Source organism: Adiantum capillus-veneris, chromosome 4 (genome assembly GCF_014529385.1).
Source record: "Adiantum capillus-veneris isolate H3 chromosome 4, ASM1452938v2, whole genome shotgun sequence".
Taxonomy (NCBI): Eukaryota; Viridiplantae; Streptophyta; class Polypodiopsida; order Polypodiales; family Pteridaceae; genus Adiantum; species Adiantum capillus-veneris.
In genome coordinates, this window is record NC_140934.1 from 108,008,730 (window position 1) to 108,032,915 (window position 24,186).

Sequence of the window (24,186 nt, forward strand, 5' to 3'; positions counted from 1 at the left end):
CTATCCCATTATTTGTGGTGGGGTGTGCTCATGAGGTGGCTACAATGACATGGATTTCAGCCTTTCTTGAGAGCACCACAATTATGGTCTAGGTAGCTACCCATTTGGTTTGCAGCCTCCCAAGGTAGGGCGTGACCAATCCCTTGCTACCTTCCATACATGGTAGATATCCCCTAGGGTTCAACTTGCTATTGGTTGAAGATTATAGTCAGGTAGCTACCACCCTACCTTCATTTTTGGTTGGGTGCTATGTGGTGGTAGGTGCATGAAACTGGTACACTAACATATCATACAGGTAGCTACCCCCCTAGGTGGTGGCAACCTGAAAAAGAGCTCATCATACAGGTAGCTACCCCCTAGGTGGTGGCAACCTGAAAAGGAGCTCATCAAGGAGGCTAGTCTGGTGACGGGTGGCTATAGATTGCATGACACCTGCTAGATTCCTATATTAGGGAAGGTATTTTGAAGTGCATGGTTTCCATCAAATATACTTAAGCTGACTAGGCCATAAGTAGGTACAATCAACTGCATAATAGAAATAGGTCAACATTTTTTTTTTAACTTGCTGCTTAAATCGTGCTCATATGGATGTGAAGTCCAAAGGTTTGCATGTTTACAGGTAGAATTATTCCTTCAATTTCAAAGAGCCCATCCAGATGTGAAGATTGGGCAACGAAATTTCGAGAAACTGAAGCCATACTTTGTCCGCAAACTTAAGGATAGGTACACGTGCTGCTGCATAACACGTCGAGATGTCCTTTTTGAGAGATGCCTTAAACCAGATAAGGCAAGGTTCTGTTGGCTTGCATTCCTTCAGCTGTACTTGCCAATGTAAAATTTGTGGGGCCACTGAAAAGTGCAATGCATGTGCTCAAACCTACAGCAGTATGACAGTACTATGGGAATCTGTTGTGTGTCCGAAGTCTGAAAGTGCCAGCCACCATCACAATAAAAAATGTTTGATGGGAGAATGCTCTATTTGTGGACCAGAAAAAATGCCCGCATGCCCAAGGGAAGAATCATAGACAGGATGCATCGTGACAGTCAAGCTATTCGAGGATGTCAAATTTGGACAAATAGATGCCGGGAAAAAGAAGAAGAGGAAAGTCCTTTCATTCAAGAAGATGAACAACAAAGAGCTTCTGGTTTTGTTTAGGGATCACTTGAAGAAGTATATCCAACATAACTCTGTGTATAGATGGCATGCTTAGCAATTCAAAGAGTATCCTCTAGTTTTTCCCGAAACGGTGGTATTGTCTGTAGTGGACTTTGCAGAGAACTACATGTTCAAAGAGCAGAACGAGATTCAAACAATACACTGGTACTCTGATCAGGTCACAATATTTGTCCACATCACCTATATCTGCGTTGCAGGAGTGGTCCAAAAATATTATCACTTCTACATATCAGATGACAAGACTCATGATACTCTTTTTGTTCAGCATTGTTTCATGCTACATCACCAATGGTTGCAACAACTTGGCATAGCAGTCCAAGAACATTGGGTGCGGTCGGATGGCGCGGCCTCTCAATTCAAAGCAAGGAGGCCTTTTTACTTTGTTTCTAGGTATGGCACTCTAACAGGGGCTCTTATGACATGGAATTTTTCAGGATCAGGTAATGGAAAAGGTGAGCATGATGGAGCAGGGGCTGTCATCAAACGTCATCTCACTCATGAGCAGTTGAAGCCAAATGGAGTAAAACTCCAGTGTGCACATGAAGTTGTAGCATTCTTGAGGGAGACCATGTCTACAGGCACAAAGGCTTCTTATCCATCAAAGACCAGGCTAGTATCACAGGTGTTTTGGGAGATCAAGTTAGATGAGGTCGATTGAAGTCAGGCATGGGATTGTAAGGCTGTCCCTAATGCGCGGAGCATTCATTGCGTATTTGGTTATTCGCTGACAAATGGGAGAGCTCTGAGAAGTAGAACACTATCATGATTTTGTAGTGCATGTATGCACGGTCTCTGGAGGAGATGCTCCAATTCTGTGCATGTGGGGTCTTGGGAGTACGTTTTGATCGATCCCACGGATGACTTTGAGGCGGAGGAAGAAATAGACAATCCAGCCTATGAAGGGACATTATGACGCCCTAACGGATGTTCTGTATGTAGATGATAACTTTGCTATTGCTGCAAGTGCAGACAATGAAGAGCTTGTGGACTTCTATTTGTTGAAGTGCACGGGAGAGAAGTCATGCATCGAGTCTCCAATTACCGATGCTTGGGGTAATTATTGCTTGTGAGGATCTTATGTGGTCAAGGGACCTTAGAATTTCGAGTATATTCAATGAGTAAAGTATCCTTTGTTTCTTCCAAATTAAATGGTGCAATGATATACTGCTATGTTGTTCTTGGGCTCTAATCCACAATAAGGCGTCTGATCTCTATTTTTGTACGTGTAATGGTTCCTTCCTTTCGCTTTGGAGGTTGCGGTGGGTAGAGAAGTGTTTTCTCTGTAATGGTACCTTCCTTTCACTTGGGAGGTTGTTGTGGGTAGGGAAGTCTTCAGCTGATGGTTTAGGGTTCGAGGCACAAGGCCTCATCATCAATGAACAAACAATAATCCAACCAAAATTCCAAATTTCCTCTGAATCCTTAAACCTCAATTTAGCCAGAGCGGGTGATGACTAGGTGTGAACAAATCAGGAACCTTTGTATTCAAAGACATTGTAATTTCCCACGTCTAACTAAAAAATAAATACCGCAAGGGGCGCCGGACTTTCGAGCCAACCAGGTGTTGAGCGAGGAAACGAGTTTAAAGTATGTGTGTGTCAACAATAAGTCTAGGTATTAATTGAATGAATTACCGCTTTATGAGACCATAGATGGGTTTTATGGTTCCATCAATGAAATTTGAATTCTTTTCTACAAGTCTGACATGGACAGATTTGGGTGAAAAGGATTCACAGACAGTTGCCTTACAAGTGAGAAAAACCAGCATCCTCGAGTCACGGTCTCTCTCTCTCTCTCTCTCTCTCTCTCTCTCTCTCTCTCTCTCTCTCTCTCTCTCTCTCTCTCTCTCTCTCTCTCTCTCTCTCTCTCTCCGTGAAAAAGAAGGTGGGAAAAAACTATAACATAAAACTACACCGTAACGGCTGAAAACCCAAACACAAGGCTGAAAATCGCCGAGGTAAAACCCTTGAAATATTATATCACAGCAAAACCCCAAGGGGATGAGCCTCAACCAGAATAGAAAAGACATAGGATTAGGATTAAGGATCCACAACAGGAGCTTTTGGTAAGCGGTAGGAAGAACGAACATCCAAGAAGAGGATTAAAGTCTTCAGAGCTGATGGTTCCCAGAACGAGGCACAAGGCCTCGTCATCAAACTCCAACCGCGAATCAATTAAAAACTTGGAACTGTAAAACCAGCATCCTCTCTCTCCCCCCCCTCCCTCCCTCTCTCTCTCTCTCTCTCTCTCTCCCTCCCTTTCATTTGTCTCTCTATCTCTCCCATGCACACAATCTTCTATTTCAAAATTGTCATGAGTATGAATCATGAGTTAGAGGGGGTAGCTACCATGAAGAAATAGGTAGCTACCAGAAAGAAATAGATAGCTTCCACATAGAGCTACCATGCAAATAAATCTAGCTACCATGCAAATACCAGATAGCTACCAGTCATGAGCAGCTAGCGACCACGCTGAAAATAGATAGCTACCAGTAATAAGAAGCTAGCTACCATGCAGAAAATAGATAGCTACCAATCTTAAATAGGTAGGTAAAATAGATAGCTACCAGCCAAGAATAGGCAGCTACCATGCAGAAAATAGAGCTAACATTCCTAAACAGGCAGCTACCATGCAGAAATAGACATCTACCATACAACAAGATTTATACTGGTGGCATTTGCAAGGAGGAGACAACACAGTTGACTAAGCTTTAAAAATTTCGACTCAATCACAAATGACTTGAAGTACCACGTATCATTTCCCAACAAAATCACGAAGTATGAGATATCCATTTTAGTATGAAGCCAGTTACAGATTCAAGAAGGCTGATATAAATAGGTCAATGATACAAAAAGGGGTTATCAACTCCCATTGGCTGTTTACACAAGTACATAGGCCCAAACCTAAACTTGGTCTCTTATGACCGAGTCGCTTTTCTCTGTGACCAATATTTGATAGCATATTGGGAAACCTGGTCCTTGTCATTTGATATCATGTGCATCCTGACATACTGATCAAGATCTTGCACATAGCTCCACCCCTTTAGCCAAGGCAATAGAGTGTTCGTGAGGTAGCGAGGATCCTGTGATTCGTCATCCGGTTGAAATGTTGGTGGACATATCATGGTTGTATCACTGTTGAGAATATTTTTGTACCGTGTATCGTCCACCATAAGAATCGATGACCCCCTCCAATTCGGTCTCCTTTTTAAGAGCTCCGATAATCCCTTTACAAAAATTGGTTTTGCTTCGCCGCCTTGCAGCTCTCTGATATCAGTAAGTTTGAAAGGCAATTTGACGCAGTCAATTTGGCAGAATTGCTCTTTCCAAATTCTGGGGTGCATCCCGCTCAGGCAACCCTTAAGTGTAATATTCATGTTTCTGTTAGTGTAGCTGGACCAGATGCAAAGGTGAAAGATGTCTGCACATTCACAAAGAAATTGAATCACACCTGGCGTGATTATGAAAAGGTGCCACGGTCACTGCCTCCCTTGAACACTTTTCGACAGAGAAAATATTTGGTTCTCGGAGGGATCTCTGGATTGGGGTATCTTCTCAAGAGAACCCCATTCATGTCTAATACCAGGACTTTTTGAGCAGGACAGGTTGGAGGTGGCGTACCCTCCATCAGCGGAGCAGTCACAATGCTAATTGGGAAAGGCATTAGAACATCCTTCCACCTTTTTGTACAGGAACTTGCATCTTGCTGTAAATCTGGCAAATGCACTTCTTTCGGAGGCTCTGGCTGCACATCTAGCCCCAGAGGGGAATCTTTCTGAGCATCACCGATAGGGACGAAGTATAAAGGGGCCGCTAGGTGCACATGCGTGGATGCCGCGGCAATAGGATCCTGTGATTCATCATTAGACATTGTACCACTCTTCATGTTAGTGCCTTCCTTGCCAGGAAAAATAGCCAAAGATTGTATCAACAGGAGCAGCTCCTTTAGTGTTTTTTTTGTGTTGGCAAAACTTGTGCGTCATAAAGTAGACAAGATCTTCAAAACCCCTTCCAATCCTTGGGGCATTACCCATTTCCACCTGTTGTAGACGAAGGGTTTGAGTTCCTCTAAACAAACAGAAAGCAAGAGTCAGAAAGTTGCAATATTAAATTTTTTTTTGAGAAAATGGATCTCACCTCAATGGACAAGGCATCAAAAGACACATGCACCACATCACAAATCACATAAAAAAACACTTTGACAATGAAAGAGGAACTCCAGGTTGATCTAAACATTTTATTGTTACATTACAAAAGGATTGCGGTACAAATAAGGATAGTGGTTTGATACAAAAAGGATGGTACAACCAAAAAGGCTCATAGAAGGGTTGGCTATAAAGCATCACTCATGGACACTAGGTAGAGTCTAAGCAAGACATCTTTTTACCCGTTTATTTGCAACACCTTTTCAAAGTCTTGCTTCGCTTACTGCACCGATGTCCCCATCCACAACCACAGAATCCTTCTCTTTAGCACTCTCTGACCCTTTGGTTGCATCCAACCTTTCATTCTGGTCTCCCCTTGCCCCCCCTGCAGGAACAGTAACTATTAATAAACACCCTAATCAAGCCATATAGATGCAAACATCTCAGAGACTACCTAGTTATGCTTGAAGTCCCTTTGCATTTTTTTGCATTTCTTGTCACTGCAAAAGCCTCTGCAATATTAGGGCTTTTTGAGGGAGATTTATCTTGGTTCACCGGTATGGATGTCAAGGGTTTGCTAGGATACTGGCTCTAGAAGAGCTCCACTTCTTCCCTGACAAGTGGCGATTCCGCAAGTATTTCATGCGCAATGGGGAGCACATCACCATCCATTAATTGGGTTTCCTCTATATCAGGTACATCTGTTTCTGAAACATCCCAAAAATAAACTCTAGGTGCATTGTAAAAAAGAATGATGAGTAAACTTTGTACTAAACAAGTGCTTCAAAGGACCCAAGGAACTGCTGTTACCTTCTAGATTGAAATGTCTCTCTTCCTTATCGGAGAGAACATCGATCGTAGCGCCCACTTTGACCTCTTTGGAGATCACTTCGGTGTTAGGTACATCTGTTTCTGAAACATCCCAAAAACAAACTCTATATAGGTGCATTGTAAAAAAGAATGATGAGTAAACTGTGTACTAAACAAGTGCTTTGAAGGACCCAAGGAATTGTATTTACCTTCTAGATTGCAATGTCTCTCTTCCTTATCAGAGAGAACACTGATCGTAGCACCCACTTTGACCTCTTTGGAGATCACTTCGGTGTTTACATCACCCTTTTCAGCATCTGATCAATAGATAGGAAGCTTAGGCAGCATTTATTGACAAAACCATACAAATATTTTACGAATGTCCCCGAAGAGAGGGTTACCAAAACTGTCATCTGATTTGGTTGAAAGGACCTACGCCTCACTTTTTTTCTTGGAGGTAGATTCTGCACAAGCATTAGGCAATTTAGTTTATGACAAGCTAACCATCAATGGATATAACCTTAAAGATTATGTCCCACCATGCTAGATACCATTGCATGAAAAAGGTAGCTATCCCAGACTGGTAGCTAACACAATACTAGTGGGTAACAACACTGTGTTGGGTGGCTCAAACCATCATAGCTACAATTAAGCCAGTACAACATTGGTGCCTAAATATTGAATGTAAGACACATGATCATGGCAATAAAGTGGTAGTCACCCCCTACCATAGCTACCACCTTTGGAGTAGTTAGCACATAATCCATAGCCACCTAGCCACCTACTATCCAGCCAGCAACCAAGTCAGCACTTGTGACTAGGAAGGTCTGATTTGGGTGGGGTGGACCACCACCTACCATAGGTACTACCACCTTTGTAGAAGCTACCACATAGTCACTAGCCACCTAGCCACATACTACCCAACCAGCTAGCAAGTCAGCATTTGTGACTAGGTAGTGTTGAAGGGTGGCTACTTGTGACTAGGTAGTGCTAACTAGGTAGCCACCACTTAGCAATAGCTAGTCACTAGCTAGCTCTGAGTAGCTAGTGGTAGCTAGTCAGCAGCTAGCCATCTACCACCCAGCCAGCTGCCACCTTGCCAGCAACCACCTTGCCAGCTAAGACCTACCTAGCTAATATCTAGTCTAGAACACCTTCCATGGTACCACCTAGCCAACCACATTGCTACCACATGTACAAGAGGTACCACAGTTCTCTTGGAGGGAAACTGCCAGCCACCATTAAGAAATAGGCACCATAGCTAATGTCTAACAAGGTGGCTACCCTTCATGTCACACTATTAGATGGCTGCCCCAGTAAGCACCACTTTGGAAGCTAGTACTTGTGGAGATGCAATTATAGGTAGCCACCTTTGAGATCATGCTCATATGACACCTACAAGTATGCACATGCCTGAAGTTGTACTAGTAGTAGACTAATTCTACCACAAACACAACTACCTCTATGCTAGGTGCCTACCCATATGTTACCTAGGAAGATGGTAATAACAATGCACATTCTCAGCCACATTCACAAATACCATATGTAAATGAGAAAAATGACATGCTTACCAAACTTTAAGCATCCAGGAGATGTGTCGCCCCCGCTGTCTACAAACATTAATTCCTTGATATTATCTGGGATGAGACGACCACAACTTGCAACCAAGCATTTTCCCTCTCTGCCAGCAAGGTTGGCAAAACAATATTTGTGGTAAGCATGTCTGTAGGGGAGTATGAATATCCCCAATGCCTCTTCGTCATACATGAGTAGGCCACATGCACTGCAGCTATCAGGCACCTACGATATCTCTTGCATTAGGTGGTGGCACTTTGGGAGGTGGAACCTGCAAATGAACCGGGCTTTTCCTGCGTTGCATGGCGTTTACAAAATCGACACCAGCATTCAGTATGGGGAGAATTTCTTCATTCATCTCAATTTCCCTAGTAATCTCAAGTAACTCTACAGTGCAGTCATCATCCTCCACCTCAGCTTGCAAGGTCTCTAGCGTCATTTCGAGCTTGAAGACCTGTGCCTTCTCCCTTTCCACATCAGCACTGTCCACCGTAGATGATTGCAACTCCCCCAATCGATGTTTGGCTTTAGCAAGCTGCGTTGTCACATTGTTAATGATTGACATTGCCCCCTCATTTCGATGCACATTTGCCTGCATGGCATCTCGTCTTTTACATGCTTCATGGTACTGCGTTAATGCCTTTGCTTGGTTGAGTGCCACAGCCATTCCAACATCATCAAGTTCACGAAGAGACAAATTTCCAATCCTTGAAAATTTGGCCGCATTGTGCAAGCCAGAACCCCTGTTGGCATCCCTATCATCTACATTCGTAACCATGGTCATGCGCCGCGACCTCTGCGGTGCACTTGCGGAGTGGAACGTTGCCCATCTTTGTTTCTTCAGCTGCACCTTGCTAGATTCCATATTGGCTACAATGCTCTCATCAAAAGATGCCCAATTCACAGCCCCTCTGAAATGTCATAGAGGAAACCCCTGGAAAATGCCTTTGTTACCTCCATACCATAGTTCCCAGGAGGCTCCTGGTACACCGAAGTGAACATGGAGTAGAATTTGCTCTAGAATTCCTTCTTAACAAACCTGCATTTGACTTTGCTGCCTCTCTTTGGCACCTCAGTAAACACTTGCAACCAGTCTTCCTCTGAAAAATCCTCCTCATTGAGGAGCCTAGGATCTTGTCCAGCACAATTAATCTTGTACACCTCATGGGCCTCTGCTTTTGTCATGCAAAACTGGCTGTTTCTCTCAAAGTTGACATGAGGAGGCTGCCACCTAGACATCGGTGCAGGAGAAGCAAGGGTTTCGACATTTTGGTCTGATCGGGAACGACGAGCTTGCCTCTCCTCTACAACAGGTGTTGTGTAATCCAATTTGCCTATTCAATTTGAGAGAAGCGGAATTTAATGAGAGTACTTTCAAGAAATGATTTTGTGAGCATAGCCGGTAGACATAATTGAAGATAGCAACATAATTATAGCAATTAGTTAACTTGGAATGGACAATACTTTTGCAAGAGAGAGAATTTAGAGAACATGACAACAGTTGAGGACCGGATTTATGTGGAGCCGGTCCCCCCTCCAATAGGCATTTGTATTATGATTTCTCCCATAAAGAGAGACTTGTTACAATACATTCTTTGTGTTCCTTGTGACCTAGGTGAAGCTATGAAGATGGAAAGCTTCATGCATCACCAACATAACATAAACTTGAAGAAAGCTTTAACTATCCCAAGCCTCAGTCCCAAGACCTCAAACACCTTCAAAGGTGGAGAGAGCTAGCAGGGAATGAGGGTAGGGAAGAGGAAGAAGAAACATTTCGTAGGAGAAAGAATTAGTTCCTCACTTATCATACTCTTGTTGCTAGCATACATAATAGCATAGTAATCAGGAAGAAGGAGATGGCAAGATTAAGCATTGAAGCATGGCTCTTGGTTGGATTTGCACTCCATAGCCAAGAGTGTTGGTGTAGGCTCTCAACCTCTACTTGCTTGGAGAAGGAGAGGGAGCTCTTGCACTTTGCATAGTACAGAATCAGAGTGTTTGTGAGTGTCTGTGGGTGAGTATACCCCCTAAGCACCCCCCTAGCTTTCTTGGGTCGACCCCTCCTTGTAGCTCATGCTTGAAGCTCATTGGACCCCTCCAGGCCTAGCCAATCACAAGCAGGAGCCATTACAAGCAACATGGGTAGCCTTGGGACAAGTGTCCCCCTTTCCCCTTTGAGAGAGAGGACTTGATAAATGCAAAAACAATTAGATAATTCAAGTAATTTATCATTGGACCCCTTTGAAGCCTAGCCAATAGGCTTCAAGCAACACATGAAGGTAACATGGGTAGGGACCTGACATGTGTCCTTGCTGCCTCTTCAAGCTGGGGCTTCCCTTGTGAGTGTGAGTGTGTGTTCTCTCTCTAATCCCTAGGAAAAGGGCTCGCCCCCCCTCTTGTAGGGATTCTTTTGACTTTAGGAGCTCAAGCACCTTAGTCATCAAGCATGACAAAGAACTTGGACTAGGGGGTATTCCCACAAGCATCTCAGGCAAGCATGTCAAGGCACCTCAAGAACCTTAATCAAGCGGCAAGTCAAGCACCTCAAGGATGGAGTAAGTCATGCACCTCAAGCACCTTAATCAAGCACCTCAAGCAGGACAAACACCTCAAGCTTGGGCCGGGTTCCCACCTCAAGCTCAACCCTAGTTTACCTAAGGTCAAAGGACTTTTACACACATTATTGGAGGTCTTCAATGAAGCTAACCCTAAGGTCTTATGATCCATTGGTTAGCCTTGCTCTTGATAGACCATCTCCCATTTGGGCCCCTTTACTATTGGCCTCGTGTTGAGATAGATCTATAAGCACATATCTATATCTTAACACTTGTTCCCGTTTATTCTCCCACATTAAGTGATCAATTTAATATGAGAAAATCATTTGGGTCGGTTAGATATTAGATTTTATGACATTACCTCTCTCTTGAAATCATAGTTGTCCTCTACTATGAGGTAGAAGAGATAAAGGCTTAGTCATTAGTCAATCGTACTTAGCGGGTAGAGGATCCCTTTTTTACCGTACGACATCTTTCCAAGATGGATGACTAATCCATTTGGTGCTTGGGAGACATAGCTACCGCAACCATGTCTGCTCTTTAGTCCATTTCATTCTCCCAAAGTAGAGTGACAAATTCTACTTGGTGTTTGAGAGACGTCGTCATCACAAACATGATTCTAAGCATGCATACTAGTTAAATTTGTGCACAATTAAAAAGAGGATTAGTCTTATAAGACAAAAACATGAGTTATTTAAAAGAGAGTTGTACATTTGCTTACTCTAATGTAGCATTTTAAGCATGGACAAGGTTCATACTATCCTTAAGTTGTACTCCTTGCATCCATTTAGCGTCTTCAAAAGGATAATTATTGAACTTAATAAGATACCGTCGGATTATCTTACCATGTCGTAGTACCTTGTCTTCATGCCGAAGGACAGCTTCGGGTTGTAGCACCTCTTCTTGGTCTTCAATTTCGGGAGGGTCTTCAATAATTGGTTCAATTGGTGGCTCTCCTTTGTAGGGCTTAAGTAGGCTTACATGAAAGGCATTGTGTATAATCCAATGGTTGGGAAACTTGAGTTGATAAGCCGTCTCATTGATAGGATTCAAGATTTGGAAAGGACCATAGTATCTTTTTGCTAGTTTAGCATAATACTTTTGATGGACCGTAGGATTTTTGCCCGTCGTTTGCCTTAATCGAGCCTTAGGAAACTTGAGTAAGACCCAATCATTTTCGTTGAACATTAAGGCTCTTCTGTGCTTATCAGCAGTGCTTTTTGCCTTTGTTGAGAGATGGCTATAGCCTCCCTAATCTTTTGAAAAGATTCTTGTAGGTCACAGCTATATTCATCGGCGGTGAAGATCTTCCCATGTACTTTGAGTAGCAAGGGACTTTTAGGTCTTCCCTCTATGATCTCGAAAGGTGCTTTCCCGGTAGAAGTATGGACAGTATTATTGTAGGCATACTCTACTAGAGGTAAATACTTTTCCCATTGTGAGCGTTGATCTACTTTGGTAACATAAGTCTTGAGTAGATCGAGTATCGTAAGATTGGCTATCTCACTTTGGCCATCCGTTTGTGGGTGATAGGCCGAAGAGAAATTCAATCTTGTTCCTAGATTTTCAAAGAGACCTTTCCAGAAATTACTGGTCATTCTAGGATCTCTATCTGACACGATGGATGTGGGTAATCCATGGTGCTTGAAAATCTGAGATATGAAGAGAGTTGCCATTTGATGTGCCTTAATAGTCTTTTTGACAGGAATAAAATGTGCTTGCTTGCTAAACCTGTCGACTATTGTCCATATTCCTGTATTCCCATGGATAGACTTGGGTAATCCAAAGATGAAATCCATGGATATACTCTCCCATGGTGAATTTGGAATAGGCAATGGTTGGAGTAATCCAGGTTGCTTCCCTCTATCATACTTGGTCTTTTGGCATACTACACATTTTGAAACATACTCTTGTATGTCCACTTTCAGGGTAGGCCAATAGAAATACGTCTCTACTCCTCGGAGAGTAGGTTGAATACCTCTATGCCCTGCATATGGAGGAGCATGGGATTCATACATAGCCTTCTCACGAAGGGAATGGGTAACACATAGCCTATTGCCGTGGAGAAGATAAACATCCTGCAAGGTGAATGGTTCCTCTTTCTTCCCCAAAGCAAGGGCTGACATTATGTCTCTAAAGTCAGGGTCAGTAGCATACTCATCTATCATAGAGGATAGATCATTGTGAGTAGCTATAGACACCGCATTAACTTTTGGTCGTCGTGAAAGTGCATTGGCAACTTGATTGTGCTTACCAGCTATGTGAGCAATATGGAAATTAAATTGCGAAAGAAAATTTGCCCACCTCATTTGTTTGTCGGAAAGTTTGGTTTGCGTCATGAAATACTTGAGACTTTGGTGGTCGTTTCGTAGGATAAATGGAGTCCCCAATAGGTAGTGCTTCCATGTGTCTAGGGCATGTAGAACAGCTAAAAGCTCTTTCTCATAAATGCCCAAGACTCGTTCATCACTATTGAGCCTTCGGCTCTCATATGCTATGGCATGCCCTTCTTGAAGCAAAACCGCTCCAAGGCAATCACCACACGCATCACATTGGACCTCAAATGGCTTTGAGAGATCTGGAAGCACGAGGACTGGTTGGGAAGTAAGCTTCTCTTTGAGTTTTTCAAAAGCATTTTGCTCCTTAGCAGTCCATACAAACTTAACGTTCTTCTTTGTTAAGTCGTGTAGTGGTCCTGCTACTTGAGAGAATTTTGCTATGAAGCGTCTATAGTATGCACACATACCAATAAAGCTTCTTAGCTCATGTAGATTCCTTGGGTTAGGCCATGATTTTATTACCTCTAACTTTGATGGATCCATATGAATACCATCGTGAGAGATAAAATGACCTAGATATTGAATCTCTTGAAGGAAGAATTCACTTTTCTTTTGGTTGAGAAAAAGTTTGTTCTCCCTCAAGGCTTGAAAAATCACTTGGAGATGTTGCTTATGTTCCTCCGAAGACTTGGAGTAGATGATGATATCATCAAAGAACACTCTAGTGAATTTACGATATGGTCTAAAAATTTTCTCCATGAGACGATTGAAAGTAGCTGGTGCATTAGTCAAGCCAAAAGGCATGACTAGATATTCATAAAGACCAAATGTTGTGCGAAACGCGGTCTTTAGGATATCTTCATCCACTATCCTTATTTGATGATAGCCACTCTTAAGGTCAATCCTACTGAATTAGGTAGAGCCTTGTAGCTTATCAAACAGATCTTCTACCCGAGGCACGAGAAATCTGTTTTTGATAGTGATATGGTTTAGTGCTCGATAGTCCACACACATACGGTATGTACCATCTTTCTTTTGCACTAAAAGGACTGGAGAACAAAAGGGAGAGGAACTAGGCCTCACCATCCCTTTGTCTACCAATTCCTGTACTTGCCTCATAATCTCCTCTTGTTGAGCTTGTGAGACTCGATAAGGAGGTTTGTTAGGCGGTGAGCTTCCTGGAAGGAGCTCAATACGATGGTCATCATCCCCTCGTTTTGGAGGTAGGTCCATAGGGATATCATCGATGAACACATCTTGGAATCCTTTTAGAAAAGTAGACAAGTCTAACTCTTCTTGATTCCTATCATTTTCATTTGATGAAACATCAATAGCTTTTAGAGACTCTTTGACATAAATCATGTACGCAGAAACTGAGCTCTTCATTGATTTATCAAAATAAAGAGGATTTACAAGTGGAATAGTGCGACCACGCTCACTAGCATCTATATACATGTTCTTTCCCCTGTAGGTGAAGTAAATTCTCCTTTCAGGGAACTTCATGTTGGCAGCCATGCGATCAAACCATGGTGCCCCTAGGATAACATCCTAATGTTGGAGAGGAGAGATGAAGAAGTCTTCTTTGTCGACATAGCTTTGGGCATGAAGCCTCAACTTCCCAATCAAGGTAGTAACGGAGGCTTGTTGTCCCTTGAAAGCTGCATCAGCTGTTACTATATCTCCCATCTCAAAAGCTTGAATGACCAACTTGGTGGCCAACTCTATTGATATGAAGTTGAGAGTAGAGCCAGGGTCAAACAAGATGAAGGCATCATGCTCTCTTACCTTTCCCCAAGCATAGGAGAGTGATGATCCTTTGCAATGAGCATCCTCTTTTGGAGCTTCGATGGTGGAAGCCCTAGGAGTCTCATTGCGAGTATTCTTCTTGGGGCAAGAACGATAGCCATGTCCTTGCTCCCCACACTTGAAACATTTATGGTCCTTGCGAAAAGCTTCAAGCTCTTCAGGAGAGAGTTTGTTTTTACCTTTGTAAACTCCCTTCTCCTTGGACCGATTGTTGTTGTTGTTGTTGTTGTTGTTGGAAGTGCCTTGGGAATTATTTTGAGCATTGGATTTCCCCTTTGCATCATTTTTATCTTTGTTTTCCATGGGCTTGACATTACGTCTAGCCCCTTGATGGAAATTGATGCGTGAAGCAACCATGGTGTGGTGGATTACTTCGGTAATAGTACCGGGGCGTTGAGAGTTGATGTATTCGGCCATCTCTTCAGGTAATCCCGCACAGAATTGCTGTCTTTATTTGGCAAAGTCTATCTTTTGAAAGACAGTAGCTTTGAGATGTAAATCCCAAAACTTGTCTACATACTTGTTGATAGACTCATGAGAGAGAAGCTTCAAGCCGCGCCATTCGGTAAGAACTTTATCTTTAGTATCACTTGGAAGAAATTGCTTCATGATGGAAACTTGTAGAGTTTTCCATGTCTTTGGGGCTTCTCCATTGCCACGAAGGCTAGCCCACCATTGACGAGCTGATTTTTGGAAGTTCATAGCTACATGGCGTAGCTTGGAGGACTCTGTGAAGCCCTCGTCCCCAAAGGCCGCATCAAATTGCTGGATGAAGGCCAACACTTTGTCAGTAGCACCAAAGGTGCCATCGTAGGTGAGAAAAGAGATACTATTTCCTCCCTCCTTGAACTTCTTTAGCTTTTGTGACCTTCGTCATGCAGGAAATGATTTGCGATGTCCTCCCCTCTTGTATTCTCTAGGAGAATAGCCATAACTTTCATCGGAAGAGGAGGAAGGTGAAGAAGAAGGAGAAGAGGGTGACCTCTTCCTAGCCCTTTTCTTCCTTTGTTTCCTCTCTTGCCTTTCAGAGTGATGAGGAGAAGGACTATAGGTTGCTCTTTTCCTCTTGGGAGGAGTAGGCGATCGTCTAGACCGCCGTCTTCGTGGAGCCACATCTTCAGAAGAACTTAGACTGTCATTGCTTTCTTTCTCTTTGGATTCCTCCTCTCGAATGGGAGAGAGTCTTCTTTTGGGGGTCTCTTCAAGAGGCCTCCTAAGATCTCTCTCCTCTGGGAGAAGAAGGGAAATTCCATAAGCACGAAGTTGTTGAGTAACTTCGGCTTGCAAAACAGGGTTGCCCATAGCTTGTTGCAACCTAGTGACGAGATAATTCACAAACATGGGAGAATCATCATTAGCACCTTCATGTGCAAAATCAAAGCTATCAATGTTCATTCTACTCTCTTGATTATTGTCAGCCATGTTAACAAAATTTATGTTTATACTTAGTGTATGCTTTGGCAATACAAAACCTTAATTGCCACTCCTCTTAGCCGTTGAAAATCGGCTCTTAAGTATCTACAACCACGGCTCAAAGTGGTTAATTATAGAGAGTAGAGGAGTAGGTATAACATAGCAGAGTTGCCAAGGGCTAGCTCCTTTCGGACTTCTTATGGCTTAATAATGGTAAAGCCGTAGGCAAGTCTAAAAAGACTCCATTATTAAGTCCAAAGCTCCCAAGGTGTGCACCATCCCCTACATAGTGGGCTTAACAAAACCGATATTAGATCCCAGTTCCACTTACTCTATTATAATTAACAACATCAACCATTTATAGGCTACTTAAGGACCTCTCTTCTTAAGCAAGAAAAGAGAAACCAAATGCTCTGATACCAATGTAATGGAATTTGCCTATTCAATTTGAGAGTAGCGGAATTTAATGAGAGTACTTTCAAGAAATGATTTTGTGAGCATAGCGGGTAGACATAATTGAAGATAGCAACATAATTATAGCAATTAGTTGACTTGGCATGGACAATACTTTTGCAAGAGAGAGAATTTAGAGAACATGACAACAGTTGAGGACCGGATTTATGTGGAGCCGGTCCCCCCTCCAATAGGCATTTGTATTATGATTTCTCCCATAAAGAGAGACTTGTTACAATACATTCTTTGTGTTCCTTGTGACCTAGGTGAAGCTATGAAGATGGAAAGCTTCATGCATCACCAACATAACATAAACTTGAAGAAAGATTTAACTATCCCAAGCCTCAGTCCCAAGACCTCAAACACCTTCGAAGGTGGAGAGAGCTAGCAGGGAATGAGGGTAGGGAAGAGGAAGAAGAAACATTTCGTAGGAGAAAGAATTAGTTCCTCACTTATCATACACTTGTTGATAGCATACATAATAGCATAGTAATCAGGAAGAAGGAGATGGCAAGATTAAGCATTGAAGCATGGCTCTTGGTTGGATTTGCACTCCATAGCCAAGAGTGTTGGTGTAGGCTCTCAACCTCTACTTGCTTGGAGAAGGAGAGGGAGCTCTTGCACTTTGCATAGTACACAATCAGAGTGTTTGTGAGTGTGTGTGGGTGAGTATACCCCCTAAGCAACCCCCTAGCTTGCTTGGGTCGACCCCCCCTTGTAGCTCATGCTTGAAGCTCATTGGACCCCTCCAAGCCTAGCCAATCACAAGCAGGAGCCATTACAAGCAACATGGGTAGCCTTGGGACAAGTGTCCCCCTTTCCCCTTTGAGAGAGAGGACTTGATAAATTCAAAAACAATTAGATAATTCAAGTAATTTATCATTGGACCCCTTTGAAGCCTAGCCAATAGGCTTCAAGCAACACATGAAGGTAACATGGGTAGGGACTTGACATGTGTCCTTGCTGCCTCTTCAAGCTGGGGCTTCCCTTGTGAGTGTGAGTGTGTGTTCTCTCTCTAATCCCTAGGAAAAGGGCTCGCCCCCCCTCTTGTAGGGATGCTTTTGACTTTAGGAGCTCAAGCACCTTAGTCATCAAGCATGGCAAAGAACTTGGACTAGGGGGTATTCCCACAAGCATCTCAGGTAAGCATGTCAAGGCACCTCAAGAACCTTAATCAAGCGGCAAGTCAAGCACCTCAAGCATGGAGTAAGTCAAGCACCTCAAGCACCTTAATCAAGCACCTGAAGCAGGACAAACACCTCAAGCTTGGGCCGGGTTCCCACCTCAAGCTTAGCCCTAGCTTACCTAAGGTCAAAGGACTTTTACACACATTATTGGAGGTCTTCAATGAAGCTAACCCTAAGGTCTTATGCTCCATTGGTTAGCCTTGCTCTTGATAGACCATCTCCCATTTGGGCCCCTTTACTATTGGCCCCGTGTTGAGATAGATCTATAAGCACATATCTATATCTTAACACTTGTTCCCGTTTATTCTCCCACATTAAGTGATCAATTTAATATGAGAAAATCATTTGGGTTGGTTAGATATTAGATTTTATGACATGTTGCATGAGTAGGATTTGGCCTCCTCTTCTTCACCCTCCGTGTTTCATGGTCCTCCCCCTCATAAGTAGAGGATGCAACTCTTTTGTTTGGAGAAGCATGCACGACGTGCCTGGGTGGTCCTCACCGGCTTGCTCTCCTTCTGCCTGGCTTCTTGCTCTTGAGACCCGTGCCTTCCTTTCTTTCCCCACCTTCTCCTTGACGTGCTGTGAAGAGGACTAAGCCCATTTGGCGCGCGACAATACCTCCATGCCCCCAACTCTCTGCGTCATAATTCCCCCGCTTGCGGCTGTTACAAAGGGGCCCAAGCCACTCAAACTCACTTTTTAAAAAAAGACACTAATATGTATATATTGAAAAAAAAAACCTCCATGTTCTCAAATTCGGTACTACAAGTGACCTCCACCACTTACAAACTCAAGTAGTAACATGAAGTAGCTAGCCCCCAAAAATCAAGTAGCTAGTGTACCACCTTAGCATGCATATACGCCCCTAGTCTTTGATGTGTCTTTAGGAGGTTTTGTATGTTGCCCTTTTTTGGGTTTAGTCTTGCTTAGCTGAGAAGTCTGCTGACTTTCCCATTATCTTGTCTCTTATATAGTCTTGAGATCCCATTAGTCTCAAGTAAGACTATTTCCCCTTGATAGGTGGCCTTGGATTGTTTCTCATCCCTCTAGTGGCTCATTTGTTCTTGTAAGAGTGCTGCCTTCTCGGTTTTTGATTTGGAAAATCAAAGAAGTTTTCAAGTTTTGTTTCAAGATCACTTTCATGATCCTCTGACTTCTCATCATCTGCACTAAGCTCCTCATATCTCTGTGCATCAAGGGTGTCATAAGAAACATTCATCACTTGATTCCTTGTTTTTCTCCGAGGTGTGGCCTGAATGACATTCCACAATAATATCTCTAATATAAACCTCATCCCGGATACACAAACAATGCATTCGGTGTCAATTACTTGTACATCACCAATTTTTGTGGTTTCTCGATGATTTGCACTTGGATTTACTCTAATCATGCATATGGAAACTAAGTCTAAGCCATTGTCATCATAGAACTTGGTGGATGTGATTTCTTTAACACACACATCTAAGGTGGCCAAGATCTGAGTCCACTCTAAGGGCTCCATTCTCTCTTTAGGAAATGGCTGTGGTACATAGTTCAGATCTTCAAATGGTCTTGCCTTCTTGTTTAACAGAAGAAGAATAGTTAGAGGCTCCACACATCCAAAGATGAGGTTTAGAGTTCAACCATGTAGGCACTTCAGGTTCTGTAGCAGTTGCATAATCAAAATCCTCTACAGGTGTTCTTTGTACATCTTTGTAGCTATGGTCATTTAAGTTGATGGGTGTAGTGGTCTCCATGTGGTGTAAGTAGAGATAACCATAGCCCCAGTGGTGTAAGTAGATATAACCATAGCCCCATTCTTGAACCATCTTTAACTGGCACATGAATGGCATTAAAATCTACTATTGTGAACGTATGCTCATACTCAATTCCACAAGAAGTCATCAGTACTTGTTCCAAAATACCAATAGGTTTTGTATTGTAGCCGTCAGCTAACTTTAGTTCATTCTCATTCTCCTAAGGGCCGGTTTTCCCCATTTCTCCCAAATCAATTTTGTTGCGATGGCAACCGGTGCTCCACTAGCAATTGTTTCTAAACCCTGGTGCTCTATGGATAGTGTGGTATTTCCTTCTTCTCCCTCGTAGTAATCCCCAACCTTGTTCCTGGAAACTGGTTTAGCATCCTTTTTGGGTTGGTTGCACTTCTCTACTTCAAGGTTTAAGGTTTCCACTAGTTTTTTATGCCTATTTTCTCAATACATTTTTCGACATCATTCCACATATGTGGTCTGATTTTCAGCAGTTTCGCTCACCATTAGAGTACATCTCACAGGTGTGGACATAAGTTCTTGCAACCCTTGAGAATCAAGGATTTGACGTAAGGTCCCTCGCTATGCTGATAGGATGATAACATCTGATTTTCCTTCATAAGGAGCTAAGTAAGGAGGTAACTCCCTAAAGGTTAATTCTTGGCTATCCTCCGATTTCTCCATACCTTGATCCCCATACATTGACTGAATATCGACATCAATTATTCCTTTGTCAAGATCAACTTCCACAATGGGTGTTGTCCCTTCATTCCAATTTTCATCTCTCGCTTTTCTGACATTCTCCAGAGTTCTTCTGACCAATTATCTCTAACCTCTGGTATGTTAGGCACTATCTAGCAGACATAGTTATTTGTAGTGTTCTTGTCTACTTGATTTGTTACATCCTTCTGACGTATATCCGTTTGTTCCTTTTCTAGATGGTGTTTCCACTTCCTCTCCTTTGTCTTGTTCATCTACTATATCTCTTTTTTTGTTTTTGTGACTAAAACTTCAAGATCTCGTTCCTATTCACGCACTTCTTTCGTCTCATTAAGGTCTTTCAAGTCTACACATGGCTAGAGAACTATCCTCTCTTGGATGGGCATTGCCAACAAAGACTCCATAAGAGTTTGTGCCATCTCAATCAACTTTTTGCACATCTCCAATTGTATCTTTTCCCATTCCATGTTTAGAATAAGTCAGCCATGTATGTTCCATTGTCTATCTGTTGTCTAGTCTTTCTTTGTAAGCCTTTAGAGTTGCTTCAGATGGCTCAAAATTTTTGTCAACTAGCACCAAACCTCCCGAACTAATTTCTTCTAGCATGGTTTCCTTTGGGTTTAGTTCAATTTCATGTATTTCATCTGATACAACACTAGGCTTGGGTTGTGATGATTGTTGTGATCGCTCTTGAGTTTGAGATAGATCAATTGTAATAGCCTTTGACTTCCTAAGGTTTTGGGATCTCTCTCTCTATCTCATGTAGATTTTTTGACTGATTTTCCCCCAATAGATTTGTGAGAGTCACTACCCTCCTTCTCATTTGTCGATTTCTGTTTTGCCTGCACTCTCATCACTGCTTTCAATGGTATTTTCACCTCTGAATTTGATCCGCTTAAAGATGGTAAAACTTCCACAATGTTCATCATCACCTTTCCTTTTTCTTTGGGTTTTGAGGGTAGTTCGTGTATAGGTGTTCAATTTTGCATCCCCCACAATATCCTCCCTCACTCTTCTTTCCATGAGGAGTGTTGATTACTACATTTGGTTGATCCGCTGGGAAATCTCTAGCCCAATGGTTGCCACCACACATAAAACAAGGTTTGGAAGGTTTTTGTGGTTTAGGTTGTTTTGCATATGGTCTCTGAGGATATGACTTTTATCTGGTTTCATCTTGGTTAGTTATGAACACAGAGTTCCCTGACTAAGTGTAAACCCTTCACCTTGATTTAATTTGCTCTTCATTGACTCTAAGGTTCTAGAAGATGAAATAGTACTTTCTTGGTCATAGGAGTCGAATAAGGATCACTATGATGCAATGTCCATGGTGTTCCTTCTCGTGAAACATCTGTACTGGCACTAAATCATTCTCTTTAGGGTACTGTTCTAGGTATACATACCCAACTGCTGCTTGATCATCTCCCAGTAGTGGTGGTTGATGACGTAGCACCGGTCTTGGCCTTTCTACTCCACGTTGTGGGTTTACCGGCCATGAGGCATATCTCGACGGTGGTGGTTCTGGTCTATTGGGTAGGTACTGAGATTTTACTGGCATGTTTTGATAATATTGAGGGTTAGGTGGATATGGCCTTTCCCTAACTTTTCCTTGATTATAGTAGCATTCCTTAGTAGCATGATTAGTCCACTTGTTTTCAATAGCACACCACTTCTGCTTAGGATAAGGCTAAGACAACATAGTGCATTACAATTTCATTTGATCTCCTCCACATGTTAAGCATCGCCTTAAAGGTGGTATTCTCTAGTTTTGAATCCCCAACTTTTGCCCCATTCTCCTCACTCCACTATGACACTCAATGTGAACTATATCTTGTAAAATCTCTGATCCTCTTTTTTGGACATGCAAATCCATGAGAAAATCAACCCCGACTGACTCCAGACTTTTCATAGGCAACCTACTAGGACTATATAGAACGTAACTTGGTTAGCAGACTCGCAATAAGACTCCATCAAAAAATGCGATTTAAATTTTTTTTAGAACCCGGATGTGCCTAATAGGTTCTCCTAAGTGTCGAGAATTGCATGCAATTGATAGAATTTCAAAACAACACTCGAATAGAGAGAAATATCACATGGAAGGTCGTAGAAATAGTTTCTCAATTTTAGCTCAACGCTTGCAAAGTAGATATCCGCACAAAGATCTTGACAAGACAAACACAATGGTGCCCTCAAAATTGTGATGCGGCAACCGTGCAGTGTGGTGTGAACAATTCAAAAACACAGTAGAAGAGAAGACATACGACGTACAAAGCAAAATCTTATCTTCTCATCCTTCATAATAACGATCATACAAAAAAACATTACAAGGTTGCCTTTTATACCCTGGCTCTGGTTTTCATCTTACAAAAGAAAAGTTTTCAATAATGTCATCAATAATTACATTCTTGGTTGCATATTACATTCGGGTACAAATACAGATTGTGGGAGAAGTCACCACCATTTGAAATTATAATTACACTTACATGAGAGATGGAATAAATGGAATCTTTTGTTGGAATATTCCAACAATACGCGTTCAAATGGTATTAGAAAAATCACTTTACTTACATTCTATGAGGCAATAAAACGATCCCATTTTCTTGCTAAACTTGCGGTTTTTTATAAGTTTTAATTAAACAACCCTTTTATAAGTAAAATAATTCAAAATAAAATAAAATTTATGACTAAAATACTCCTCCTTTTGAACGCACATTATAAACCTTTTTTTTTTTTGAAGTGCACCCTCGGGGTGGTCACTTTTCAAATGTTGATCATATCACATGAGTTCATCGGAGAGGATTATTAATAGTCTGAAATGTTTACTTTTTTGTATACAAGAGAGGGGGATGGGGTTTTTTAAATAGACTTGCAGTGTAAATATAACATGTACGTTGGGGGTATGATTAATAATCACTTGATTGCACGTGATATAGGGAGCTTTTGATGAGTGACCACCCGGGTGGTGCACCCTTGGAGGAGCTAGATAAGCTGCTCAAGGTTATATTTATCAAACCTATTCATCAAGAAAACATGGTTATCACGCATAGTTGTTGTACTTGTACCTAAGAAAATTGGTAAATTCACAGTGTATGTGGATAAAAGGAACTTGAATGAAGCTTCTATTTCAGATCCTTTTTCATTACCATTTATTGATACACTATTAGATGTAGTAGCTAGCCATGAAATAACTTCTTGGATGGAATAGTAGGCTATAATCAAATTAAGATGGCACCATAGCATGAGTATAAAATTTCTTTCATTATAGAGTGGGGAGCTTTTGTCTATACAATGACGAGTTTTGGATTGAAGAATGGACCTTCATCCTTTTTTGAAATTGTAGAAAAGATATTTGAACCCTTTCTAATGTCATTCATGAGAGATTTTCTTGATAATTTTAATGTAGAAGGCATAGCATTTAGAGCAATTGAGAAATTTATTGGAAAGATGCAGAGAATTAAAAAAATTGTTGAACTCTATTGGGGCTCATAATTTAAGAGGAGGGTTTGTTCATTGACCCCAAGAAGGTTGAGGAAATTTAGAAGGTGCTAGTACTAACAAATCTAAAGCATCTTAGCAAGTTCATGCAAATTTAAGTGGCATTGTAGACATGTAAGGTATATATTTGATATTGGGTACCTGTAAGTCATTTAATCAAGAAAGTGGTTGAGTTTGTGTGGGGATCAACTCAAGATAGAGCATTTTAAATCTTGAAGAATATATTGGTTGTAGCACCTATACTTCAACCTCCTAATTGGACTCTACCTTTTTATAATTTCGTTGATGTTTCTAACATTGCCATTCGAGAAATTTTAATGCATCATATGATTAAAGGATGGTTTGCTCCAATGTACTATGCTAGTAGATTGATGATTTCAATAGAGAGAAACTACAATGTAACAAAAAGGGAAGCCTAAGGGATGATTAAAGATTTCAATCATTTCAAGCACTATTTGTTGAAGAAAAAGACAATCTCTCATGTGGATCATTAGACTTTGTTGTACCTTATTCAAAAAACACATTTGCATGGAAGGTTGCAGGAGGATGTTAATATTTTAGGAGTTTGATTTTATAATTGTTCATACCTCTATTAAAGAACATGTAGTAGCTGACTTCCTTGAGCAAGTTAGATTTGCGAGAGCCACTAATGGGACTTCAGGATCAACTGCTTGAGGAGGATACTCTAGTTGAAGTAAAAATTTGATTTTTTGATGATATTTCTAATAGATGGTGTAATTATTGGGTCATTCACAACACATCAGAGAAGAGATTTTTCTTTGAAAAGAAAGCCATTCCTTGTGATAGTAGCAGGAGCACTATAC

At 41.7% G+C, this 24,186-nt stretch overlaps 2 pseudogenes; both read right to left on the reverse strand.

Annotated features, from left to right (window-relative positions):
• Positions 1-4,094: 4,094 nt before the first annotated feature.
• On the reverse strand, positions 4,095-5,993 carry LOC147459763 (uncharacterized; annotated as a pseudogene).
• Positions 5,994-7,923: 1,930 nt separating this feature from the next.
• On the reverse strand, positions 7,924-18,026 carry LOC147459764 (uncharacterized; annotated as a pseudogene).
• Between the last annotated feature and the right edge of the window lie 6,160 nt (positions 18,027-24,186).